General features: G+C 45.9%; 1 protein-coding gene across 1 annotated transcript in view; it reads left to right on the forward strand.

Annotated features, from left to right (window-relative positions):
- Nucleotides 1-24,207, forward strand: part of LOC147703615 (microfibril-associated glycoprotein 4-like) — a 742,150-nt gene that overhangs the window by 80,209 nt on the left and 637,734 nt on the right. The gene's annotated exons all lie outside the window — the stretch shown is intronic.

The raw sequence follows: 24,207 nt of genomic DNA on the forward strand, positions 1-24,207 counted from the left end.
AAGTATGTTCTGCCTGAATCCCCCCAAAAAAGTTTATTCTGTGGTACCTGCTTTCTAACTACGATGGATTTAGAACTCAACGTATAAATTTCTATCTCATAGTTGAATTGGAGATCTTAAAACTCCAACCTTTAATACTGTCCAGTGGCTGTGAGCGACCAGGTGTTGTCTCCTTCAAGACTTTCTACATGCACACTGAGGTGTTCATAGCACTGGCCTAGTTCTTCCACTGGACAGCGTCCTTTGATTCCATGCCAAAAAGTATCTCAGATAGAGAGGCATACCATTACTGAACATACCCAAGTCCAATTAGTGCCTTCTCTGCGGAGCCCCCTTTTCTGTACAGATAATGAAGGTTTAGAACTTCATGCAGTCTGGGTTGGAAATTCTCTGTAATCATTTGGAATTCGAAATACCCTTGTAGACTTGTTTGTCACCATCCACGTATAAACCAGCAACTTGATGTTTAAGTGGGTGCCTGTCTGCAACAAGAGATCCAAACAACAGCTTCTGCATTCTCGTGTCTTGCAATCGGTCAATAATTCAAAGGTCTCTGCAAGGAGCATGTATCTATTCTTTGCTGATTTCTGCAATTCTTACTTTACTTGCACCAGTGACACACCTACATGCATCTCAAATCTGCAGGAACAAGACTAGAGCACTCCTCAAGACCTCACACAGCACCAAACCTTTCCCCCTTATGAAAATCTATAACATACACTCTACCAACCACAGAAAGCTTGACCTAGCATTTGAATACTCTATGGGCCATATGTACGAACACATTTTCCCATAGACACAGAATGGGTAAAACCCTTTAATACATCTGGCCCTATATAAATGCAAAATCTATTATAGTGAAATACAAGACATTTATAGATATTAAATAGGGTACAGAAACTATATTATTATTGGAAGTCCACACTAACAGAAGCTATTTGTATACATCTTTATCTGTATTTATGACTTACAGTCCACTCACTCATTAATAGGGAGTCAACATTGTTCAAAACATGTTTATGTTTGGGTTTGCGTGTGATCCAGGCCAACAAACACGCCACCATATTTTGAAATTATTGGAGGCAATTCATGGGTAAGTGTGCTAATATAAACTTGATGGGATAGCACGAGAAGCAACTTAATGGGAGCCAGCGGAAGAATCTGTTTTCAGTAAATGTGAATGAAAGCTTAGGTGATACTGCAACTCTACAGATGCCAGAGATCAGGTGTGCACGTGGCAGGCTAACAGCTCAAAAGTGAAAATACCTAGTGGAGAATTTACGGATGAAAGGGGGAGTGTAGAAAGCAGGACAAAAATAAAGGATCCCTCATAAAACACTTCTATATAAATATTAAAAATAGGTGTCTAAGGCAGCATTAAACTGCAGGATTTGTGATAGTTGTCTGTGTACATGACCTGTCCTACCTGCTGGACTTGTTTTTGAATTATGGCCATAACAACTTCTTCTATTCTAAGAACGACAGACTTTTCAGCACCGTGTTTCAGCCAAATCACTGGCGCCAGAGCACGGAGCACAATTGAGTCAGGTCAGTGTTCTTTAGGCAAAGCGTTCTTCATAGTCCGTAAAGCTGCCAGATAGGCATCTCCTGTCGAAATTGTTAAGAATACAGACAGGGCTGTTTCAATACTACTGGGTGCCGAAGATGGTGTTGACTTTTCCCTGCATCCTCTTGAAAATCCAAACTATCAAAAGCAGACCACAGCAGGGTGGGTGGAAACGCTCATAAGAAGCAGGACAATGAAAAGTAGGAGTAGTGCAATAATAATTATCTGTCAGGAATCAAGTTATTATCGCTATGCACCTCCTCCTCCTTCCAGGTCTTAGTGATGAGATGCATAAACCACATTATAACATTGGAATGTTGGGCGTCCCATTGAAAACAATGGAGTGCTCCAGGCTTCTAATGTCTGGTAGAAGCCCGGAGCATCAACCATTCCAATGCTTGTTTCGCAGCTGTAGCTGTGAACAAAGGCCTCACAGAGCCAGAGGGTATTTTACCAATTAGAACATTCTGCATCTAGGGGTGGAATGTTATAATAACCTTACAGCCATCCGTAGTGGGGTCTACTGCCCATTAGAACATTGAAATGTGGCGCACTCCTTTAAATACAATGGAGTGGTCCGGGCATCAACTGGCCGGTAGAAGCCAGCAGAGCAACATTCCAATGTTGTTTTTGTTGAACAAAGGCCTCTGGAGCCCAAGGAGATTTAAACCCCCTCGGACCCCTGAGAGGCCTTTGTTTTTAGTAATTAGAACATTCTGCCCTCTGGGATTGGAATGTTCTAATAGCCTTAGAGCCCTCCTAGGGGGCTCTACCGGCAATTAAAGGCCCGCTCCCTTGTTAAAGGTCTTTGGCTTAGGCCATTAACGGTAGAGAGCACCTTTAATGGCCGGTAGAAATAGCTACAGCGGGCTCTAAGGCTATAGAAATGCACTGTTAGTCCCAGAAGATACGTGTACAAACTGAAACTGCACCCTAATGCAATGTTCAATCCCTGAGGCCAGCAGAGCCAGACAAAGCAAATGTACAAGCTCAAGCAGAAATCTGCAATCTAAGCCAAAACGACTAAAGTCCAGAAGACAGTTAACCAACAATGAATAATTCCAAATCCTCCTTTGTGGAGGAACAGGGACAGATGAGTATCTAAGGGCAAATAAGGGTTCACTCTCCCTATTAATAGATAGTAACCATGTCATCATATGCAACCTGGAGGCAGATACGGTGAGTTAAGTTTAGATGTCATACATGTACAACACCTGTACAAACAAACCAGAAATGCCCACTTGTTGGAAATTTGCCCTTTCTACAACCTCAGGCCAGATGTTTGCCTCCTGTTGCTGGACCTGTTTTTTATTGGTCATAGGACTCTGTGCACCTTACCCTACTAACCAGGGGTAGAGAGCGTATTATCTCCTTTTTAAACCTGGTAAAATTAGCATACACCTAATTGGCACATTTACTTTACTTCTAAGTACTTCGCATACTATACTCCATGCACTCAGGACCACTAAATTAAATGCTTTTGGTGGATTCCAGCACTCGTTGTGCACATTACACTTTTAGAAAGTTCTACCTTTCCTGCAAAAACCAAAAGGCTGTCCTGCCAGTGTCTCGCTGTCACCTGACAGCTCCCTTTGGTGAGATATGTATTGCTCTGAGAAAGAGCACAAAGGGCCCTGTAAGTGGGTATGGACTTCACGCTTGACAGGAGGGCCTGGGAGGCTCTGTTCAGCCCCTTCCCGAGCTTCAAAGGATGCCTACCTTGTCACTGGCAGATGAAGCTTACAAATAGGCCTGCCTCATCTTTGTCTCTAGTGAGGCTGGCACCAAACCTTTTGGGGGTTGAGGAAATGACCAAAAATGGTTTGGGGAGGACAAAGACTTTCCCTCCACCCTCTGGCAGGCACTGGGCATAAAAGTTGACTTCACAGACCTCTCCTCAGAACAGTCCTCGACCTATGAAGATCAGAAAAAGAACTGCCCTGCTGTGTTCAAAAGAGATGGACAGCTGGACCCGATTGCCTTGAACCCAGGACTCCAGAAGTGACTCAATGGGTCAGTTTGCTGAGGATCTGCTTGAGCTACAAGGACATACTCTTCCAGAGACCCTGCAAATATTCAACTGACAGGAACCAACTGGACTTGTTCTGGACCATGCTGCTGGCCGCTGTTCAAGTGACTCCTACTCCAAAGTGATTGTCCCTAGGTCTGTGACCTTTGGTTGGTGTTAAGAGTTTACTCCTTCTGCCCAAACTGCAAAAGCTGGGATTTAGAAACATTTTACTTTCTGCCTGGAGAACTGAGAGGACTGGGATTGCCTTTGATGCTGCAGACATCCAACCATGGCCAACCTTAGCCTGCTGGTTTGTCCTACTAAATGAGATCTGTCTTACAGAGAAGCTTCTAAGTCCAAACATAGCAGGTTCTATCAGGACAAACACCAAGCAATATTACATCAACATCAAGACCTACCCAGGTATAGACTTTGCCCTTTCAGAGCTCTTCTGCCTTCATGGGTGAACGCGTTGGGACCCTGCACATCAGCAACCCTCCGTCTCTGGCTTTGGATCAACCTTGCAGCATCGCCAACTCATTGATAGCCACTTTTTCTCCAGAAATGTTTTTAAGCCCAACAGTAAACTTTCACCAGGACAAACCTGGTCCCTGCATCCAAAGGTTATCCATCACGGTTGGTGTAAACTTTTGACTTTGACCCATCTAGCATAACCAGATAACAGCAGCTGATGGTTTCTGTTTTTATGAGCTATTGTTATTTCAAACTTTAAACAATACTTGTCATTTTCATGTATTTTATTTATAAAAATGTACTCTATTGGTTTGGGTTTTTTCTTATGTTGTGTTTTCACGTTATTACTGTTTGAGTACTGCATAAATACTTTACACATTGTCTCCAAGTTAAGCCTGACTGCTTTGTCCCACTGTACCAGAGGGTTAAGCACAGGTTTATTTAGAGACTTTAGAGGTTCACCCTGACAAGGATTGAGAATATTATTTAAAGTGGGTTCTTACCACTACAACTAATATTCCAATTTCTTACACCCTTGCGCAACCCAAGCCCGCTCCAATTGTACCTCAGACAAGATGGAGAAAATCCGCCAAACACAACAGCTTGGAAACTATTCAGGTAAGCCTGCACAGGAGAAAACCACTCTGCAAAGGAAAGAAGTTCCTGAACAGAAAATAACTGACAGATTAACAAGAATGGACTCTTGTGCTTGAGAACCCTCAACTCAGTTTTGCCAAAACAACAGCTATCAATATGGCATAGCTCATAGACAGGAGTGGACAACAACAAGAACCAAGATCAGAAAAAGAGCAAATTCAACACACAAAAGATCATTTGCTAGTCTTAAATGAAAGATAGCCAGCAAAGCTATGCAAATAGTCTGATACAACCAGTCGAAACCACAAATAGAAACCATGCACCACTGACCCAGAACTAGTGACATAAAACGATATGAGATGACATAAAACAATCAAACCTCCTTGAAGGAACCACAGAATACCTTCCCAATGAAGGACTGGCTATCACTATTGTTGTTTTTTAAAGAGCTGCCCCTCATTGAAAGTTACGATCATGAAACAAGTGATTAGAATCTTCAGCAAACCCAGAATGCACAATTTCATAATGCACCTTGACATGCAAATAAGCCCTGTTAAAGTTCTCCCAATACCACCAGGGGACAAAAATGTAGATGATAATGCCAAACTGAAAGCCTCACCTACCCCTTTGTGTACAAATCTGCCAGGACCAGACATCTGCCCACCCTCCAAGCCTGGAAGGACATATTCTCAAGCATTTTACGCACTGGGGCCTGATGCTTAACTCCTAATGAAAAGGTGCGTGCCTGAGTACCCGTTCCACAAACCTTTGCCATATGAATGCATTTTCTTTAACAACATGTGGGAGATCTGCACTTGCACATGCCCCCTCCATCAATATAATAGGAAGGTTCTCTGGTTGAATTTGACCGCTGTGTAGGCGCTTCTCCCAGTTATCTTCCTCATCCAACCACCACGCTGCGTGTTTACTGTGTGCTGCATTGTAGTATATGTCCAACCTGGGTCCCTTCAGCCCCCCCTCTTCCAGCGCTTTGAGAGGACCTGCAGCGATACTTTGCTACATTTCCCAGCCCACAAAAGGGATATCAAGATTGATTTCAATGTGTCTGACTACCGACATGGGGATATTGCACAGCGAGTTTCGTAGGGCATGAAGGAAATGAGGCAGTACCAGCATTTTTGCCACAGCTATATTGCCCATTAAGGACAGGGGCATCATGTTCCAGAATACTACTAAACACTACAGGGACTCAAGTACCATGGTCATGTTCAATTACAGCACTTGTGTGTCCCCATGTGCTACCTGTTTCCCAGGTACCGGAAGTGGCCTGTCTCCCATCTCAACGCTAAACTGGGCAATTCCTCAGTGTTATATTCCTTCAGCCCTGCCAGCAGAAACACCAAGACTTTTGCCTGTTAAAGCGCAATCCTGTATATACTGTGTAGTGATCTAAAAGCTGTAGGAGTTTGGGAATTGCCTTACGGGGAGATGCAAAATAAAACAAGACATCATCCGAATATAGTGAGACAATATGGGTATCATTCCCTATTCGTATTCCCCAATGGTTGAGATATTGTCTGGCCCATACCACCATGGGTTCTATGGCTAGGGCAAAAAGCAATGGGGATAGGTGGCATCCCTGCCGCGTGACTTGCTCCAAGAACACTGCACAGATCTAGTCTGAACCAGTCGGACCCTAACATTTGGTTCCATGTACAGTATTCTAACCCACTTACATAAGTGTTGTCCGAACCCTGATACTCTCAGCAACTCCAGTCCACCATACCGAATGCTTTTTTGAGATCGATGGGGACCAGTGCCATCTCCTCGGTGGTTGCCTGTGTCTCATGCATTATGTGTGCTAGGCTCCAAATATTCATAGACTTGCTCCATCCCAGGATAAACCCACACTGGTCCTCCTGTGCCAGATGACTCATGCACGGGCTCATCCAGCACCTTGCATAATATTTTCAGGTGTGTGTGAATCATAGTAATGGTCGGTACGCCACAGGGTCCCGACTGTCTCTGCCCGGTTAAAGGAGCACACAAATTTCCCCCTGGTTCATTGTTGGGGGCAGTATTCCATTCTCAAAGGATTCATTGAATGTTTGTAGTAGTGGTTGGACTTGCTTTGCAGAGTACGCCTGATAATATTCAATCAGTATCTAAGCTAGCAGCAGTATGAGGACAATTTTAATAGTCCTGCTGGAACCCAGTGGAGGCTGTTGTTCCTATAAATTGCATTGCAAGTTCATTATCCCAGGAGAGAAGTGTTGTATGTAAATCTCCAGTCACATGTGTACTTGACAGGATCAGGTTCCACTAGTGTGGGACACAATATCTAGTATGCATTGATGTGTGACTGTCCTAGATACAGCAGCAGCTAACAAATGCAGCAGTTCATCCACTGAAAGGCATATGCCCTCAGGTGGGCGATGCAAACTAAGCACAATAGTTGGTTAAACAAACCACAGTAAAAAAAAGGGCTAGAGAAGTTAGGGACAATAGACGTAACCTTACAAACAGGTATTGACATTGCACAGCATTTCAGTGCTCTGTCTTTGAGTGAATGGTCCTGGGAAGATGCCTATAAGCAAAGAATAATGTACCTTTGGTAATGACGGACAAGTTACTGACCTTCAGTAATGCCTTATCTGGTAGATACATAATCTAGCCGCAGATTCCTTATCTTAGAATTTCTCAGGCATCAAGCTGGATTGGGAAGGTTTTTGTTCGAGTAATACCCTTGTGCGCCAGTAAGTGGTGTCAGTCGGCTAAGCTTGACATCATCAGCAGCGACACCTATATAGGTGCCACTTCGGAGTGTGGTCTGGTTCGGGAAGGGAGAGGGGTCTGCTTTTGACCCAATAGCAGTCTGTGAGCCACCACTGCAGGTCATGTGCAGTCCTTTCCGAGATCTGGCCCATGTTGAAGAGATTTTCCTGATGCTGTGCCTATGGAAACTTCAAGTCCCACTGCAGAGCCCACATATGCCATCTGGGATGTGTCACTAGCAGGATGGAAGAGGCCATGAGGCCCAGCACCCTCACAGTCTTTCTCACAGAAATCCAGGATAGAAATTGACCTATCGGTATCATAGCCTGCTCAAGAGAATAGGCTCGAAACTGCACTGTGTCCAGAACAGCTCTGATGAAAAGAAAGGGTCTGAGATGGGATCAGGTGTGACATTGGCACATTGATAGAGAATCCCAGCTAGTTTAGAAATGTTCGCCCTAGTCTGAAGGTGAGAGAGGACAGCCTGGGGCAAAGTCACCTTCAACAGGTAGTCATTGAGATAGGCGAAGACTGGCACCCTTGATCTGCACAGATGAGCAGCGACCTCCGCCACTGCCTTGGTGAACACTCGAGGGGCGCTGGTAATGCCAGAGGGGAGTACCTTGCACTGAAAGTGCTTGTCGCCTACTGTAAACAGCAGATGGCACCGACCGGCAGGTAGGACAGGAATGTGAAAATAGGCGTCCTGCAAGTCCAACGCTACCATTGTAGTCTCCTGGGTGCAGGGCAGACATGACCTGAGCTAGAGTGAGCATTTTGAACTTTTCCTTATTGAGAAAGTAGTTGAAGGTTCACAGATCTAGGATAGGACAAAAGCCCTTGTCCTTTTTCGGAACCAGAAAGTAGAGGGAATAGGAACCCTTTATATGGCTCCCTTGGCTAAGACATCCCTGACTTACTGCTTAAGCAATTTCACATGATCCTCCGTCAGCTGGTAGTAAGTTGGATGCGGGGAGGAAGGGCTAGTCTTGAAGGGGGAGAGAGTAGCCCCTTCGGACTATCTGAAGAACCCACCTGTCCGATGTGATGATTTGCCAGTGCCGGAGGTGATGGCTGATCCTGCCACCAACTAGCCGCCCATGATCTCAAAGGGCCGGACTAGGAAGGCTTGCAGGCTGCAAGGGAGGAGTGGATTGACCCAACTTCTGGCCGTCCAACCCACAGGGTCGAAAGGAGGTGCATTAATCGCTGCACAGAGGATTGCTGAACGTGAGCGGTCTTAGGGCTGGGATATGGCTGGCGCAACTGAAAGCCCCTTCAGTGGCCGCAAAAGGGGAGAAAGGCAGACGGGAGGTCTGGTGGCCACTGAGAGGCCCAAGGACTTGGCCGTAGCCCTTCAGTCCTAAGAGATGGGTGACATCAAAGGGTATGTTCATAAAGAAAACCTGGAAATCCCCAGAAAAGCCAAAAGTTCTCATCCAGACTGGGCGTCGAACAGCCACCGCACATGGAATCCCTCTGCTCAGCAAGTCATCATGTCAAGCCCACACGAATGGTGAAATTCGCCTCATCTCTCCCATCTGATACTGCTTGAGAGAGAAGGGCCCAGGCCTCCTACGGGACCTGTGGCAGCACTTGTGCAAACATTTCCCACATGGAGTGGGAGCAACGGCCCAATAGGCATGTGGTGTTCACCGAGAGCAATACAAGGCTGGCGGAGGAAGACATTTATTTTTCCCCAACTATCCAATCTCTTGGATTCCATGCCCTGGGGAGCGGAAGGGGACACACCTTGTGAGGAAGAGGCTTTGCCCACCAAGCTCTATGGAAGGGTGGTTGGTGAGGGATTTTGGCTCGCCTGGTGCAGGACAATGGCAGCTGGCGATTGTCCTATTCACAGGAGTCCCTGAGCTGGGTTTGGACCAGGTTCCCAGAAGAACATCGGTCAAGACCTTGTTAAAAGACAGGAGGAGTTGCAAGGAGACACATGGCTGCAAGACCTCTGTCAAGATGTTCGTCTTTACTTCCACCTAAGCTAGCTGAAGGTCCAGGACCTCAGCTTCCCTTCTCACCACCATAGCATATGAAGCACCCTCCTCAGTAGCCACGGTAGGGGGAGAAAGAAGGCCAGAATCTGCAGAGGTATCCAGTCCATTGGCATTGACCAGTTCCTCATATCTATCCATTTCATGCTCAGTCTGGTCTTGTGAAGGGCCTAGCTATCTCTCCTCCATTCCTAGCCCATCAAAATAAGAATGAGGAACTGACCTAGGCCCCAAGGGTGCTGTTGGCACCAGAATCTGTGTCGGTAGGCACTAATCCAGCTTTGGGGTCGCCTGGGATAAGAATGGGGCAGGAGTCCTGGCGCAGACGTCATGGAAGGCTGCAGTGGCACGACCGGCACCGGTCTGGATCCATCACCGGATCCATTGGGCAGCATCAGTGCAAGAACCGCTGGCGCAGAACCTGAGGGAGCCCCCTTAGAGCCTCTTGAGCTCAAAGGTGCGCCGGGAGGGTCAGGTCGCCCAAACGAGGCACATGGCGTCATAACTTTTTTTAAGTTGGGTGGGAGTCGCTCGGGCCTTGGAAAGGCAGGGAAGCACAGAGCCAACCCAGGCATAGGTTCAGCAGAATGAGGCCTAAAGCGCCAAGTGGACGTGGAGAAGTTGAAGCATGCTTCAACTTCTTGTGTTTCTTATGCCTCTTACCTGAATGACCCGACAACTTTGAGTGGGAGGACGAAGACTAAGGACGGTCCCCGGACCTTCCTCAGGACCAGGACGAGAATGAGACCACCTGAGTTAACGGAGTGGTGCCGAGCACCGAGCTGCAAGCACTTTTAAGAAAGCTTTCGGAGCAATGGCCCGGCAGTCGGAGCATGACTTTGAGTCGTGGTTGCGCTCTAGGCACTAAAGACAAATCGGGTTTTGATTCGTCACCAACATGGTGCAGTGGCATGCACCACATAGTTTGAATCTGGAAGTCTTCTTTGACATGTGGGAAAGCTCTTCGTTCGACGCCCTGCAGAAGGTGACCGATATTCTAGTTCTTCACTGAAACACACGCGGGTGCATTCTTAATCTGTTCTAATTTGAGTGGATCACCAAGAATGAAGTATTACACAATGTTCTGGTTTGTTTTCAACGATAAAAAAGTTTGTCTAAAACAGTATAGATATGTTTTGTTAGTGTACATTTGAGCAAAGAGACCATTTTAAATGTATTGTTGAGCAAATTGATTTGTGTTCAGGATATGACTCACTGGGATATTAATGTTTGTTTTTAATGTCTCTTGGTGTGAATGAGCATGACTGGATGTGGTATGGCAGAAGATAGTGCGATGTCAAATTTTAGCAATGCTTTTGGATTGGGATCCTGTCATGCAAGTTTGCTTAAAAAATCTTGTTAGAGCACACATATTTCCCTTTGATCAGTGAAATATATATTTCTTATATGAATCTCTGCTTTGTATGATACGTATAAGATAGTAAAAAATAAACTCCTTGTAAACAAACAAGAATGTTACTATAGTAAAATTAACTTTGAGAATGTCTTACCCATGAAATAATACTTTTGAACTAAAGACGTGGAGTAATACCCATATAAAATACTTTGGAGTTGGCTTTGTTTGTTTCTGAAACCTATCTTGAGATTGTCATGACCAGCGTGGAAATCTCTAAATTGGGACTTTCTTTAGATACTTCTTAACACAGATACCCAACCTTGATTGACACATGTAGTGTTAGGCGAGGATACCGTTATTTAGCACACTGGATGTTCTTGTTGTAGAAGTCATCAGAAATCAGAAGAAATTAGAAGTGAAGTTCCAAAACCATGTCGGAAGGTGTAGGTAAAAGGAACTGATATTGCACGCAAGGGTGATGCCTAAAAGCGACGCTGCTTTGTCACTTCTGCGGAGGTACGAAACCAAGACGGAGCTACCTAGTGGCACAGGAGCATTGGTGAAAAGTTTCTAGATCCAGTCCGATACCTGAGGAATGTTCTGAAGGTGAGGAATCAGGCGTCAGAGGTATCCCTCAAAAGGAACAATATTAAAAGAAGTGATCTTTGGCAGTGATAGTTCTTAATAAATCTGGTCAAATTCCCTAGTAGAATTTCTGGAAAACTCAATTTAAGTTGAATAATATAGAGCACACAAACTCTAACAGAGGAGCTATACTACTTAATTGCTGCTCTATAAATAACTTTATCACACCCATTAGATCATTATAAGCTGAACGCCATCTTCTTCCCAACACTTGCAGATGGAATCTGAGTGGTTGCCTTGTTTCGAGATGGGTGATGTCATTAAAAGATGCTGCAAAAGAACGCTGGGGGAGGAGCCAAGATGGCGACCTGAGTGGACGCTCGATTCCCGGCTCCGCAAGCTTGTGCGTTCTGCACATATATCCTGTCCGTGAATCCGTGTTTAAGCCGCAGCGGAATGCAGCCACAGCCGCACTGAAGCCCTGGGTGTTCCTCCGGAGTCCCTGCCTGCCAGAATCCCGGAGATATCGTCGGGCCGGGTGTCGGCCGCCATACCCGGGCTCCGAGACCAGCGCCGCTCCCTGCCACCGTGGACCCTCAGAACGGCCGCCGCCCATTGGAACCCTGACAGCGCGGATTCCCTGTTTCCTGATGCCGTCACAGGGGCTGTTGGACGGATCACTTCCACTGCGCTCGGGAGCCCCGTTTCGGGAGATCGGCGCCTGGGGGAGAAGTGTCTGCTGCAGCTATTGTCCCCCTGGTCGGCGCGGAGACTGACTTGCGGTGGCCATTGGACGGACCGCCCTATGACTCACCCCCGACTCGCTGCGAGGTGATAATATATCCTCGGTGCAGCTCGCCTGAATTGCCCGATCCACGCGGCTGGAACCTACGCTCTCAGGGGCTGAGTCGGCTTTCTTCCTGTGTGTGCCCCCCGATCGATTGGAATGGCGGCTGCCCTTACTACAGTGGTGAGGGCGATCTCGCCCTCTGATAGTGTCTCCCTGCTCGGCGGCGGGCGGGAAGCTCCACTGCAAGCCCCACCGCGCACAGAGAGACAGCCTTGCGCCCAGAAGGAGCTGACCTGCCGGGACATTGTTGCTGCGCTCTTCGAGCTCAGGGGGGAAATGCGATCACTGTCCGGTCAGCTAGGGAAACGGCTGGACGAAGCAGCTCAACAGTTGCAGCGGACCCGGGCGGCTGATCCTCGGCATGGAACGGATTCGACCTTTTCAGTCGCGACAAGGGAGTATGACGAGCCGGATGCTGAAGGTGAGGTGGAGATTGCCCTCCGATGCAGCAATTCTTGCGCTGGGCGGATCGGTAGCTCTGTTGGGGATACATTGTTACAGTCATCCACGGGACTTGAGACTTTGTTTTCGGGACTGAAGGTGGGTTTCCGACCCTTGATGTTGCTACAAATGTGTCCCGTTGAGCCTACTGCCTCCTCTCTCCATTTACGGTCCGGATTTCGAGTTTGGTGTTTGGGGATACTTTTATTGATTGCCTGCTGCTCGGATGCTGATTGTGGACGTCCATTTTGTCCCTACCTCCCTCTTCTTCATCGATGGTGGCCATTTTGTTTTCCGGCACTGTATGGATCTGGCCCCCCTCGGACGCCGTGTCTGCGGGGACTGTCGCGCTCTGGCCAAGGCTGAAGAATTGTGTAATAAGGCTGGGACTGAAGGGCTGGCGGGGATTCGGTTGGAACACAAATGACTCTAAGTTGAACAGTGCGAATTGGTATGCCTCGCCCCGTCTTATAATATAACTGATGTTGATACTGTCTCTTTTATATCACGGGGTGGTGGTGGATCGCATGGCGGGTTTACCTGGGAATACCTGTAATTGGCCCTCCTCAGGCTTTCTACGACGATTCTCTTTTTTCCTTTCTTCCCTTTTCTTGTCTCTTGTGTCTCTATATTTCGGGTACTCTGATGGGCGACAGGCACCTGCAAGGGGGGGGGGGGGTAGGCCGTAGCCTCTGCATGCGTGTAGGGTGGGGGGATTATATGTTAATTTTTCGTTTCTATGGGCCTTGTTCTCTTTTCTTTTATCTTTTTGCCTATTTCTGTCCTCGGGCTATAGTTTGGCTTGTAGCTGGGTGGGTTCCTGTTTGCATTCGTCGCAGTGCTTGCTTCCCTCTCCTGTCGTTATCTTTGCGATTCTGATGTTTTGATTGCAAATTTCCTGTGTCTCCTGAAACTCGCCTGCTGAACGTTATTGCTTACTTTTGTAGTGAGATGGACTGGACTATGGCTCTCCTGGACTTGTCTCTTGTTCATGTGTTTTTATAAAATTTAAAATAAACCTCATTCCCCCTGCACGTCGGTGGTACAGCATGGTCCAGTGTACTTCCAAATGCTTGCTTAATAGTATCGCCTTGCTGCCGATGTACCGTATTGCTCGCAACAGTGCTCACAGTTTTGTGGCCGGCCAGGTGGTTGTAGGCCCGTATTTGTCTGCTATTTCTGCACAATAAAGGTTTTCAAAAAATTAAAAAAAAAAAAAAAAAAAAAGATGCTGCAATCCAGATATTAACATAACTAACCTCAATGTAAAACCTCCCCTTAAGGCCACAGTTAGAGTAGGGACAATAATCATTTAAACCAAGGTATATCTAATCTAAAACAAAATCCTCACTAAGGATGAGGTAACTCATGCGACCAAGAAAATGTGAATGGATTTCCAGAAAGATGCGTTTAGATCTAGAGAACAAGGTCGGCTACTGCTAAATCCTTAAAGGTAGAAAAACGGAATTGAGAGTAAATCTGAAATACACATTGGGGAAGCTACCAAGAGCTTACGGTTTACCAAAGGCATCCATAAAAAGTCATAATTTGTACTGTTATGCTCCTCCACTACACATCAAAAACGTCTAATAAAACATTGAGAAGCGCAAGATCTGAACTGCAATCAAGATGCCAGATTAATCCTGAACTGGCAGAGAAACCAGGTAAATGAGAGCAAAAGTAACAGAGTAAAGTTTCAGAGAATGTAGAGATAACAAAGCTTTGGTGTGGGGTCCTGAAACTGCATGCAGACCGATCACAGAGAGCCTTCAACTCTCTTTCAAGCATGCCCGCAGCACCCTACTCCGCCAAAGCAGACGTTAAGCAATATATCACTGGTCAATCCATACCCTCTAATACTCCAAGAAACAGCAGCTACAGTAGCTGATCCCGTAATAAATCTTAACCACTAGGGGAGCACGGCAGCACCACCCAGAAGGACCAGCATAGGCAACCAGATTGCTGCGTACACCCAGCCTGAGCCTGATAATATGCACTGGTAAGAAACACAGTTCCTGATCAAACAGCGCATAATAAAAGTGAATGAACTCAATTACATGAACGCAATAAAATCCATCAAATCTATAGCAGATAACATTGAGACAAAAGACCCAACTACAGTGTTCAATATAACAAAGTCTCAACTATAAACAGCAACATGCCTGTCTGCTCAGTGACTCAGGAAACATATAAAAATATGCAATAAGAACATTCATCCCCTGTGGTATTTCACTAACGATGTAACATCCAAATTGCAAAGGCTGTTTTTTCTGCTAGTTCTATGAATATTTTGTCTTTCCTAATCATTGCATTTAACAATTAATGAAAGTAAGTAGGAAATAAGAAATAGATGGTATTTTCAATTGTAATTTTTTGCCCTGGTGCTTGACCTACAAAATGTGTATGCAGTTAGTTCTGGCAGACTCTTTCGTTAACGAGCACAAAGTGTTTGGTGGTTGTCCAGAAACACACAATACCCAGAGTCATCAACAACAATGATTTTTTTTACTGTGTACTAACCATGCATCAATTCAGAATATAAAATCTAATAAACAAAAAAGTGGTTTGAAGTAAATCTATGCTTTTTTTTAGATTTGTCCAGAATCCGAGATGAAGAATAGTGGTTAGTCGTATGGCTCTGAATTTGGGGGTTACCAATTATATCATATGATTCAGATGGGGTTTTGCCAAATATGTTCTTTCTTGCACACTGACTTACATTTGAAAGCCAAAAATAGAGATAAATGCAACAGACAAGTAGACAACAAATTTTCTTCTATTATCTATTCCCACACTTCTGATAAAAACAGTATCCCACTTTTTTGGGTAGGTCTATCATTGCCCCTTGTTTTGAGAAAGTTTTCCTGGGTGCAGTGCAAGGCCCTTGGGAGCAGGGCACTCGAAAAACTAAATGGTGACCAACATTTTACTTTCGGAGTCTGATTTGGGAGGGAAGAGGGAAAAGAGTTCCTCAAAGAATATGGCGCCCAAGGAGGGTCAGCTGCCGCCCCCCCCCCCCCCCCCCTATAAAACGCTATTGCAAGAAGTGCTGGCCTTGCAGAATGTGGAACTCTACCATGTGAACTATTTAACTTAGGAGAAAATCCAGTGCTAAAAAGAACAAGTTACTTACTTTCTGTAAATCCCCATCTGGTGGAGAATCTATCTAACTGCAGATTCCTTACCTTAAAACAGACACAAAAGCAATCTATTCCTGGAGATGTGTCTGCGGTCTGTGTTAAACTAAGGAGTCCTAGAGGCCCAAGGGGGCGAAATGCCCATCACATCACATCTGAAAATCTAGGAAGTAGTGTTTGGCCAGCATGCAGTGATACCCATGTGGCTGCCTGACAGATATCCAGAACCAGACCCCTCTCGCGCACGCAGTGGTTACAGCTTTAGCTCTATTAGAATGAGCTCTTAAGTCCTCATGGGGCTGATTTTTAGCCATTGTGTAACTAATGTACCTATCTTCACACCTATAAAACCAATAATGTGTTGGTTATCCACCTGGAATTCTTTGGTGCAATTAATATAAAAAAAACAGTGCTCTTTCAGGGTTCATTCAGACGGTGAAGTCTCTCCTCTTCCTTTGTGAGATGGGGGGACAAAAGTCGGCAGTGTGATGGCCTGTCCAACGTGAAAAGGTGTCACCACCTTTGGCAATAAAGATGCTTGGGCTCTAAGAACCAGCTTTTCTGGGAAGAAAGTAGCATATGGGGGTTAACAGAAAGCGCTTGCAATTTGCTAACCCTCCTGGCAGGTATGATCGCCACAAGGAAGACCGTTTTGATTCTCAGCAGTCTTTGAGGGCAGCTCTCCATCAGCTCAAAAGGAGAGCACATGAGGAAGGTAAGGGCTAAATTAAGGACCCATTGAGATATACAATGAAGGGTGTGGGAGAAAACGTGTTGTAACATTTAAGGAAGCAAGTCACAACAGATAACTTGAACAGAGAACGCTGATCGGGCAACTGCACGAAGGTGGAAATGGCAGAAAGGTACCCCTTAAACGTGCCCAAACAAAGCCTTGCTGGGGTAGGAATAGAACAAACAGCAGAACTTCAGGCTGCCGTGCAGACAAGGGATCAACTGATTCAGATACACACAAAGCCACAAATTTGCTCCATTGGCAGACGTAAATGTTTTTTGTAGAGGGACACCTAGCTGCCAATATGAAATCACACACTTCGGGAGGGAAGTCAAACACTCTAACTGCACCACAGCATCACTCAGGGCCACGACAGCATCACTCAGTGCCACAACAATATCACTCAGCATCACTCACAATTTCCTTGGAGCAACAACATTAACTGTTGCATGTCTAAACACTTATAAAGTCCCAAAGGTGAGAACTATTGGCTATGCCAATGCTTGTTAAGGGTGGTTGGGGGGGGGGCTTCATTTTAGCTTTCACCCGCAAACCTCCCTCCACTTAGGTGCAAATCAACATGGAAATTAAATTCTGTCATTTTTTTGTTGTCGATCTCTCTCTCCGTTGGCATCTGCAGAAATCTTATTTCACCGCACAAATAATATAAAGCAGTGTTTTACAATCTGAAAGTTTGTTTTAACACGGATGGTCTTGCGTTTTACAACCTCTTTACACATCCACTGAAAGAACTTTCAAAATATGACACCCTGCAAACTTTCACTCTAGCGTGAGATTCTCCACATATAGAGGCATATTTACAAGGGCTTTATCTCCACTTTTTTGGCTTTTAAAGCCAAAAAAGCAGTGATAAAACTATCGCCCAATTAGCACCTTAGATGCGGCGCAAACATCCCTCCCCAGTGCTGCGCTGTCCATTGGAACTAGTGCTGAATGGACGTCCAATGGTCGTGCGCAGCACTGGGGAGGTAGTGCTGCCATCGGCCAACGCCCCGACGCAGCACTTAAGAGGTTAACAAGAGGGTGTTAACATGCATTAGCGCTTGTTAGCACCCTTTTACCCTATGCCTCCCTTTGCATCTCTAATGAGATGAAAAGTAAGCGTCACTGGGCAGGACAACCTTGTAAATATCGCTGATGTGCACATTGTGATATTTACAATGCTGCCAACGCATTTTAGCAGACGTTAGTTTTGGGCGAAAACCGCTGTTTTCGACAGAAACTAACATCTACTAAAATGCAGACTTAGGCATACCTATTATGGGGGTGGATTGTGCTGATACGACCTGGTGGGTCGTATCAGCAAGGTTATCGCCGTTTTGCAGGGAACATCGCTGGAAAACCAGTTATATTCCCTGCAAAACGGCGATCTCCCCGCTATTGCTGGTAATTATATCGCCCTGGGGAAACGAGTTGTAAATAACGCGCTGACAGGGCGATATAATCAAGCGATAGACAGCAATAAATAGAAAAGCGCTAAGTGCGCTTTGCGTCTATTTATCGCCGTCCTTGTAGATATGCACCATTGTGAATTCTCAAAGACCGCAGCTATACCCCTTTTCTCTTCTGACTGAGACCTGGCTACTACTGGAAATAGTTCTCCATGTACTAAAGGCAGCATGAAAACACTCAAGTTTGATTGGTCTTCTGGCCCTTAGGTTTGTCTCTGTTAACCCCTTTGCCGCGGCCACGATTTCGCGGCACTTTAAAAACGGGTGGGGCCGCGTCGGCCATTCGCAGCACCAGCGAGGTAGTGCTCGCGACGTCCAATGGCAGCACGCAAGGGGTTAATGGGCGCTATGCTGGACTCTATGAGTTTAGAAGATTAAGAGTTCGATTTTGGCTAGGTTTATTTGCAGCTGGAATATTTGGTCTAACTGCCCGGCTGCACGAGAGTGGGGCGGTAGTATTGCTTTTGCAAGTACCACACTGAAGTCGGAATCTGATTAGCAACAACCAGCTTCTTTGCAGTCTTTGTAGGGTGGCCGGACGTCCTGGATTTGCCCGGACAGTTCCGTTTTTTCACCAGTTGTCCCGGCAGATTTTGGTAATTTTGGCTCATGTCCTGGTTTTTAGACGGGGTCCACTGAAAACAGTGAGGCACGTTTTTGGGTGTTCTGAAGTTGTGCTAGTTAGCAGCTGCTATAAGTAAGCAATTTAATAGGTATGATGTTGGTTGTAGAAATCAGTGCCGGTCCTAGGCCTTCTGAGGCCCCGGGCGAAGGGGAAGATGTGAGGCCCCTCCAAGTGACATCACAGAAAGTGACTTCGCAGGACTTTTGATCTAAGTTATTTGGCACCAGTGAAGCAAACTAATGTGGATATCAGTAACATGGACAAAAGTAGAGGGAATGGAAAACAGGTGAGCAAATATCCATGAGTGTAACACTTGCCGTCTCCTTAAATGATTAGTCGGACATGCCCCCAAATTCCAAAGGAACCAGAGGGTCAAGAAAACAGCAGCAAGCGAGCGCCTGGAAGCTCTATCCTCTGCACGTCTCCGCTAGCGCTGATCCTGTTATGACTTCTCTGGGTACACATTTCATTTGTTGAAAGAATTAATGTCTGTGCGATAGATCTGAAGCACTTTCGGAGGTCTCAGCCTTAAATAAATCGCCTGCGATGTTTCTAGCGTGGCTTCTTCCAGCGGATTAATCCACTTTTCCTGCTCCATTCTGTGTCTCTGTCCCTTCTCTCAGCCTACATCTCGATATATTCTCCCTCCAGCTCCATCTCGTTTCCATTCATCCTCTGTCTGCTCGAGGTCCCCAATCTCATTCTTTCCATCTCTCTGTCCCCGTCACCCATGCTCCCCCACCATTTATTTGCTGTCCACCTCTCTCTCTCTCTGCCGATTTGTATTTCTCTATCACTCTCTCTACGTCTGTCTCCATCTCCACCCATTCGTCCACTTTCCAAGCCTCCTTTTTCCACGTTCCCATCTCTATCCTCCACACTGATACCGCTACCCATACCATCGCCAAATGTACCCACTCTCCAAACACCCTCTCAACTCTCCTGTCTCCTCTTCAACCTCTAGAATTCCCTCTCCCCATCACCCCATTGTTTATACCCCACCTTTCTTTATCGAGGTCTCTTGATTCTTCTACTTTGTACTCGCCAAATTGACAATTCTGCCTTTTCCATCTCTTGCTACCCATTTGCTGTGAATTTCCGTTTCCACATCTCTTGTCCCTGCCTCATTCGTTTCGCTCTGAATTCCTCTCCCACTTTCTTCTTGCCTTTTCCTGCGCCGGTGCAATTTGCAGGTACCAGGACACAGTTATCTGCACTGCTTTCTGTGTACTGTGCGTTCAGAGCTGCAACCCCTCAGGGGCTGAGCAAATATTAGTACTTGTTGGCATTCACCTGTTACAACGCATTTTTTACAACGCACTACCACTACAACGCAGGCATTACAACGCATACCATTACAACACATAGCGCTGGGGGGCGCTCTAGGATAAGAGGTAAGTTTAATTTACTATCCAACACCTTCCCTAGGGTCCACGGGGACTGGAGTTAGAATAGTAAATTATACTTACCACTATCCAGCACCCCAAAGCGCTATGCGTTGTAGTGGTATGCGTTGTGAATACCGCGTTGTAATGGTTTGCGGAGTAAAAGTATGCGTTGTAACGTCATACATCCGTACTTGTTGCAAATTTATTTAGGTGCTGCTGGTTTTTTTAGTGGATACGGTGACAGTCAGACTCTGCCCCTTGTGACCCCCACCCCTTTTATGCTTACCGGTATTTACGGTATCCCTATGTACATTTTTTTCTCCCACTTCCAGCACTGGTCTCTTTTTTATTCTGAACACACGCGCGTTCTCTTTTACTCGCAGACATACACGTGACCTCTCTGACTCGCCTGTCCACCTTTCCCCTCTGGCTCTGTTGTCCTACCTCACACTTTAAATCTGCCAGTTAAACCCCTCTAAAAAATCTACTGTTCTATCCCGCCCACTTTCTCATTTCCTTTCGTCTTCCTCCACCTAAACTCGCCTATTTGTATTAGATACATAGCAAAAACAGTGCAAAATGATTGTATACTGTTTTGGCAGCACTCCAAAGTTTCTATAATATGGCCCAAGCGGTCTACTTATTAATTCTGGTCTCATTCTGACACACCCCTCTCTCATATTCTGCTTCCTTCCCTTTCTTATTGCTTTTCTCTTCTCCTCTCTAAACATCACTATTTTCCATCCATGTCTTATTCTCTCACTTTACCATTTGCCTTATTTAGTTTATACATCTTTTCCTCTGCCCTTCTCGTCCCCCTACTTTCACCTCCATCAATAGCCTTTTAACATACATCTCACCTTCTCCCCTACTCTCTTTGTATCTTCCTTTATCCCGCTTCTTCTGTTGCAGCCTCCTGTACTATGTATTAGCACAATAAAGAAATTTTCCACAAAAAAAAAACGATGGCCTGGGGAAAAGCGCTGCACAGTGAGCACAGCACAGTGCATTCTTCCGTCCGTCCAATAATATCGAGAGTGTGTGTTTCTCAGGGGGGCCCGCAGCGCTTTTCCCCAGGTCATCATCATTTATTATTCCCGCAACTGCGGGGCAGGTGGCGCCGGAGGGGCCCCCCTGAGCGCAAGGCCCTGGGCAGCTGCCCATACCGCCCATTGCTAGGACCGGCCCTCCATAAGCCTTTGGCATGTAGCTAATTTGGAGGTCTATCGTCAGGGTGTGTCTGAAATATGCCTTTAGGACATCTACTGCAGAGCTTGTGGACTAATGGGTGCAGTAGTTGAATTTTCACGTTAAAAACTAGTGTAGTACGAGCTTGCTTCACTTTGGGGCTGCGATTCCTCAATTGGTGCATCTGCCTGGTTTATAGGCAGGGGATGCAGTCCATATTGCTAACAAAATCAATACTTTTTTTTTTAGAAAGCAGAGTTTTACTCGCCGAGTTACTTCAAGCTCCTTTATTTGGGTGCATGCGAGTGTCATGTGGAATCAAGGGAGATGGATTTAAAAAGAAATCCTTTTCTAAACCTCAGGTGATATAATCAAGTTAAACATCTTCTCGACAACTGAATTCACTGCCCTGCTCCAGGAAGTTGCAACCTTACCTTAAGACCAGTTGAGTGTGTCAGGGTGTGTTACAAATTGCATTTTCCTTAAATTGCAGTCCACATGCAGCAGTCCATCCTTGGGTGTGTGCGGCCGTTACCAGTGGCATGTGAAATAACAGTACATGTTGCAGCACCCAGGATGACGTGCAGCATGGCTAAATACTTGTAAGGTCCCAAAGGTGAGATCTACTTGGCGATGCCAATGCTTGTTTATTTAGCAAGCCACGTATGTGCAGTCTGCCAACTTGCATAAGGAAATAAAAAACAAAGAAATTAATGCCTGCGTCATTCCATTGGCTCGTGTCAGGGTTATGACGCAACCACTGGTCACATCATCGCATATTTTTGCTTTTTTTACAAATGTTGCACAGGATCAAGAAACAGCATTTTAAAAACATTTTATTCATGCATTTTTGGAGAAAAAAAAAACTACAAGCAGCGAGCAGACAATTCATATCAATATAGGCATATGCATCACTCCAAGCATTGAGATGTATACAATGACAGTGGCAAGGCAAGGTACAACATTCGGAATGCAGTAAAAATTCATCTTGTGCCTACACCCCCATTATTCCAGGTGAGGATTTACCTTGATGCCAATAACACCACCAACTGTGCAACAGGGCCAGCATAACCAATCAGATAGGATCGATGGGTATGTTTTGCTCTTTCATTTTCGTCCATCGAAATAGGAGAAGCATTTCATCATGACGAGTGAGCGTAGATAGTATGCAGAGCTTCCCAGAAGTCTCTAGCTCGCACAGCTGTAAGAATCCGCATTTAGACATCCCCCTGATGTTCTGCATCATGAAAAGCCATTGGTTAAGCCGATAGGTCCTAGAGGCAAGACCTTTTGGCTTTACCAATGCCAGTTTTCTTTTGCTTTTAGCCCCTCATTGGATTGCATGTTTTCTTTCTCTCTTGCGTGTTGCTCCCCCACCAAAATGTCAGCCCTCAAATGCATTGTGTTCAACCTTCCCTCTTAATACTCTCAAGCTGCTCCACAGATTGACACAGCCCTACCCATATCCCTCAGCCGTTGCTTTTTATTTTTGCCCCCACCCATCTTCCTTCCACCAAACTTCTTCAGTGTGGCCCCCAAGCTCTCAGCGGCGTTTACATTTCCCCATGCCTGCTTTACTGCTGCTCCCTTGCCCTTTCCCAGCAATTTCCTTTATTAACATTTTTGGGGGAGGGTTCAGCAGCTGCTGAGTTCATCCATTCTTAAAAACACACGTTTGCACCGTCTTGGAATGGTAAATCAAAAAATCAAAATGGAAGCCTCGTCATGGTGCATGCACGTAAGATAACATGCAATCATGCTGAGCCACGATAGTGGTATGATGCATCTATGCGCGGGCATTGTAAAACATAGTCATACACCTCATCATGCTATTATTTCTTTTTTTTTGTTTGCTGGTGCCGAAGAGCAGTTGCAAAGCCAGAAGGGCTGCAACTGCAAATCAAACAGGTAAGAATTATTGGCGTTACCAATGTTTTTTTACGGATCCCATTATTCCAGGTAATTATATAATTGGCGCCCTCAGCTCCAACAGATTTATATGGTATGCCTTTTCCTTTCCCAGATTCCTTGAAATTGAAGGGGGCCCACCCCAACCAAAAAGGAAGGCATTGGTCACTTGTCAGATATGCAACATCTTGATGAAAAGTCATTCCACTAAGGAGGTTTTCCAACTGATACCACCATTTGAGGGTCTAGGATGCACTGGAAGAAAAAATGATTGTGCCCTACCATTTGCCTGAGAACACACACCACTGGGCAGATATTCCTGTAATCATATCATGGGGAGGCAAGCGTTCTAGAGTTGATGTTTATTTCTTGTGGTTGATGTGCATTCCTAAGCACTTTAAAGTAGAAAGTGTCATTTGGAAATGCTGACTGGTTTGCAGAGATGTTGATGCTTTGGTCAGCCAATCATCCAAATAAAAACAGACAGCAATCTTTTATTGCCTGAGACACACGGCCGTGCACTTTGGGACTGTCCTTGGAGCAGACTTAAGGCCGAATGGAAGGACCGCCGGTTGGACAACGCTCAGCGCCAGGACCCGGTCCCTTTCGGCCCCCGATGGTACACCGCCAAGGAACTCCTGGACCCTGGACACCAAAATAACAGCTGCATCTCCTCCCCCCACGATCCACCAAAGGAACCTTCACCTGCCGACACTGTCACTTCTCCAGCGACACAACCTACGAAAGATCCTGCACCACTCCAGTCCACAAGGGCAAGAACAACCCCAATCGATCTATTGTATCCTGCTCAACGCCCGCTCACTCTGCAAACAAGTCATGGAAATCTGGGAAACCATAATCATCCTCTCCACGGACGTTACCTTCTTCACCGAAACGTGGCTCAACTGCTCCTCAAACCCTGAGATCACCACCACCACTCCCGAAAGCTACCAGATAATACAGAGAGACTCACCAACAAAAAAGGACTTCATCTTCAAGGAAACCATCAGATCCACGATCACCGACGACGAGTCCTCGCCTCACATGGAACACCTCAACTTTCTACTACAAACTGACGCGAAGACCATGATAAGAGGCACCCTCACCTACAGACATCCGGGACCCCAAGCAA

The sequence above is a fragment of the Lissotriton vulgaris genome, chromosome 7, assembly GCF_964263255.1.
Source record: "Lissotriton vulgaris chromosome 7, aLisVul1.2, whole genome shotgun sequence".
In the NCBI taxonomy this organism is placed as follows: domain Eukaryota; kingdom Metazoa; phylum Chordata; class Amphibia; order Caudata; family Salamandridae; genus Lissotriton; species Lissotriton vulgaris.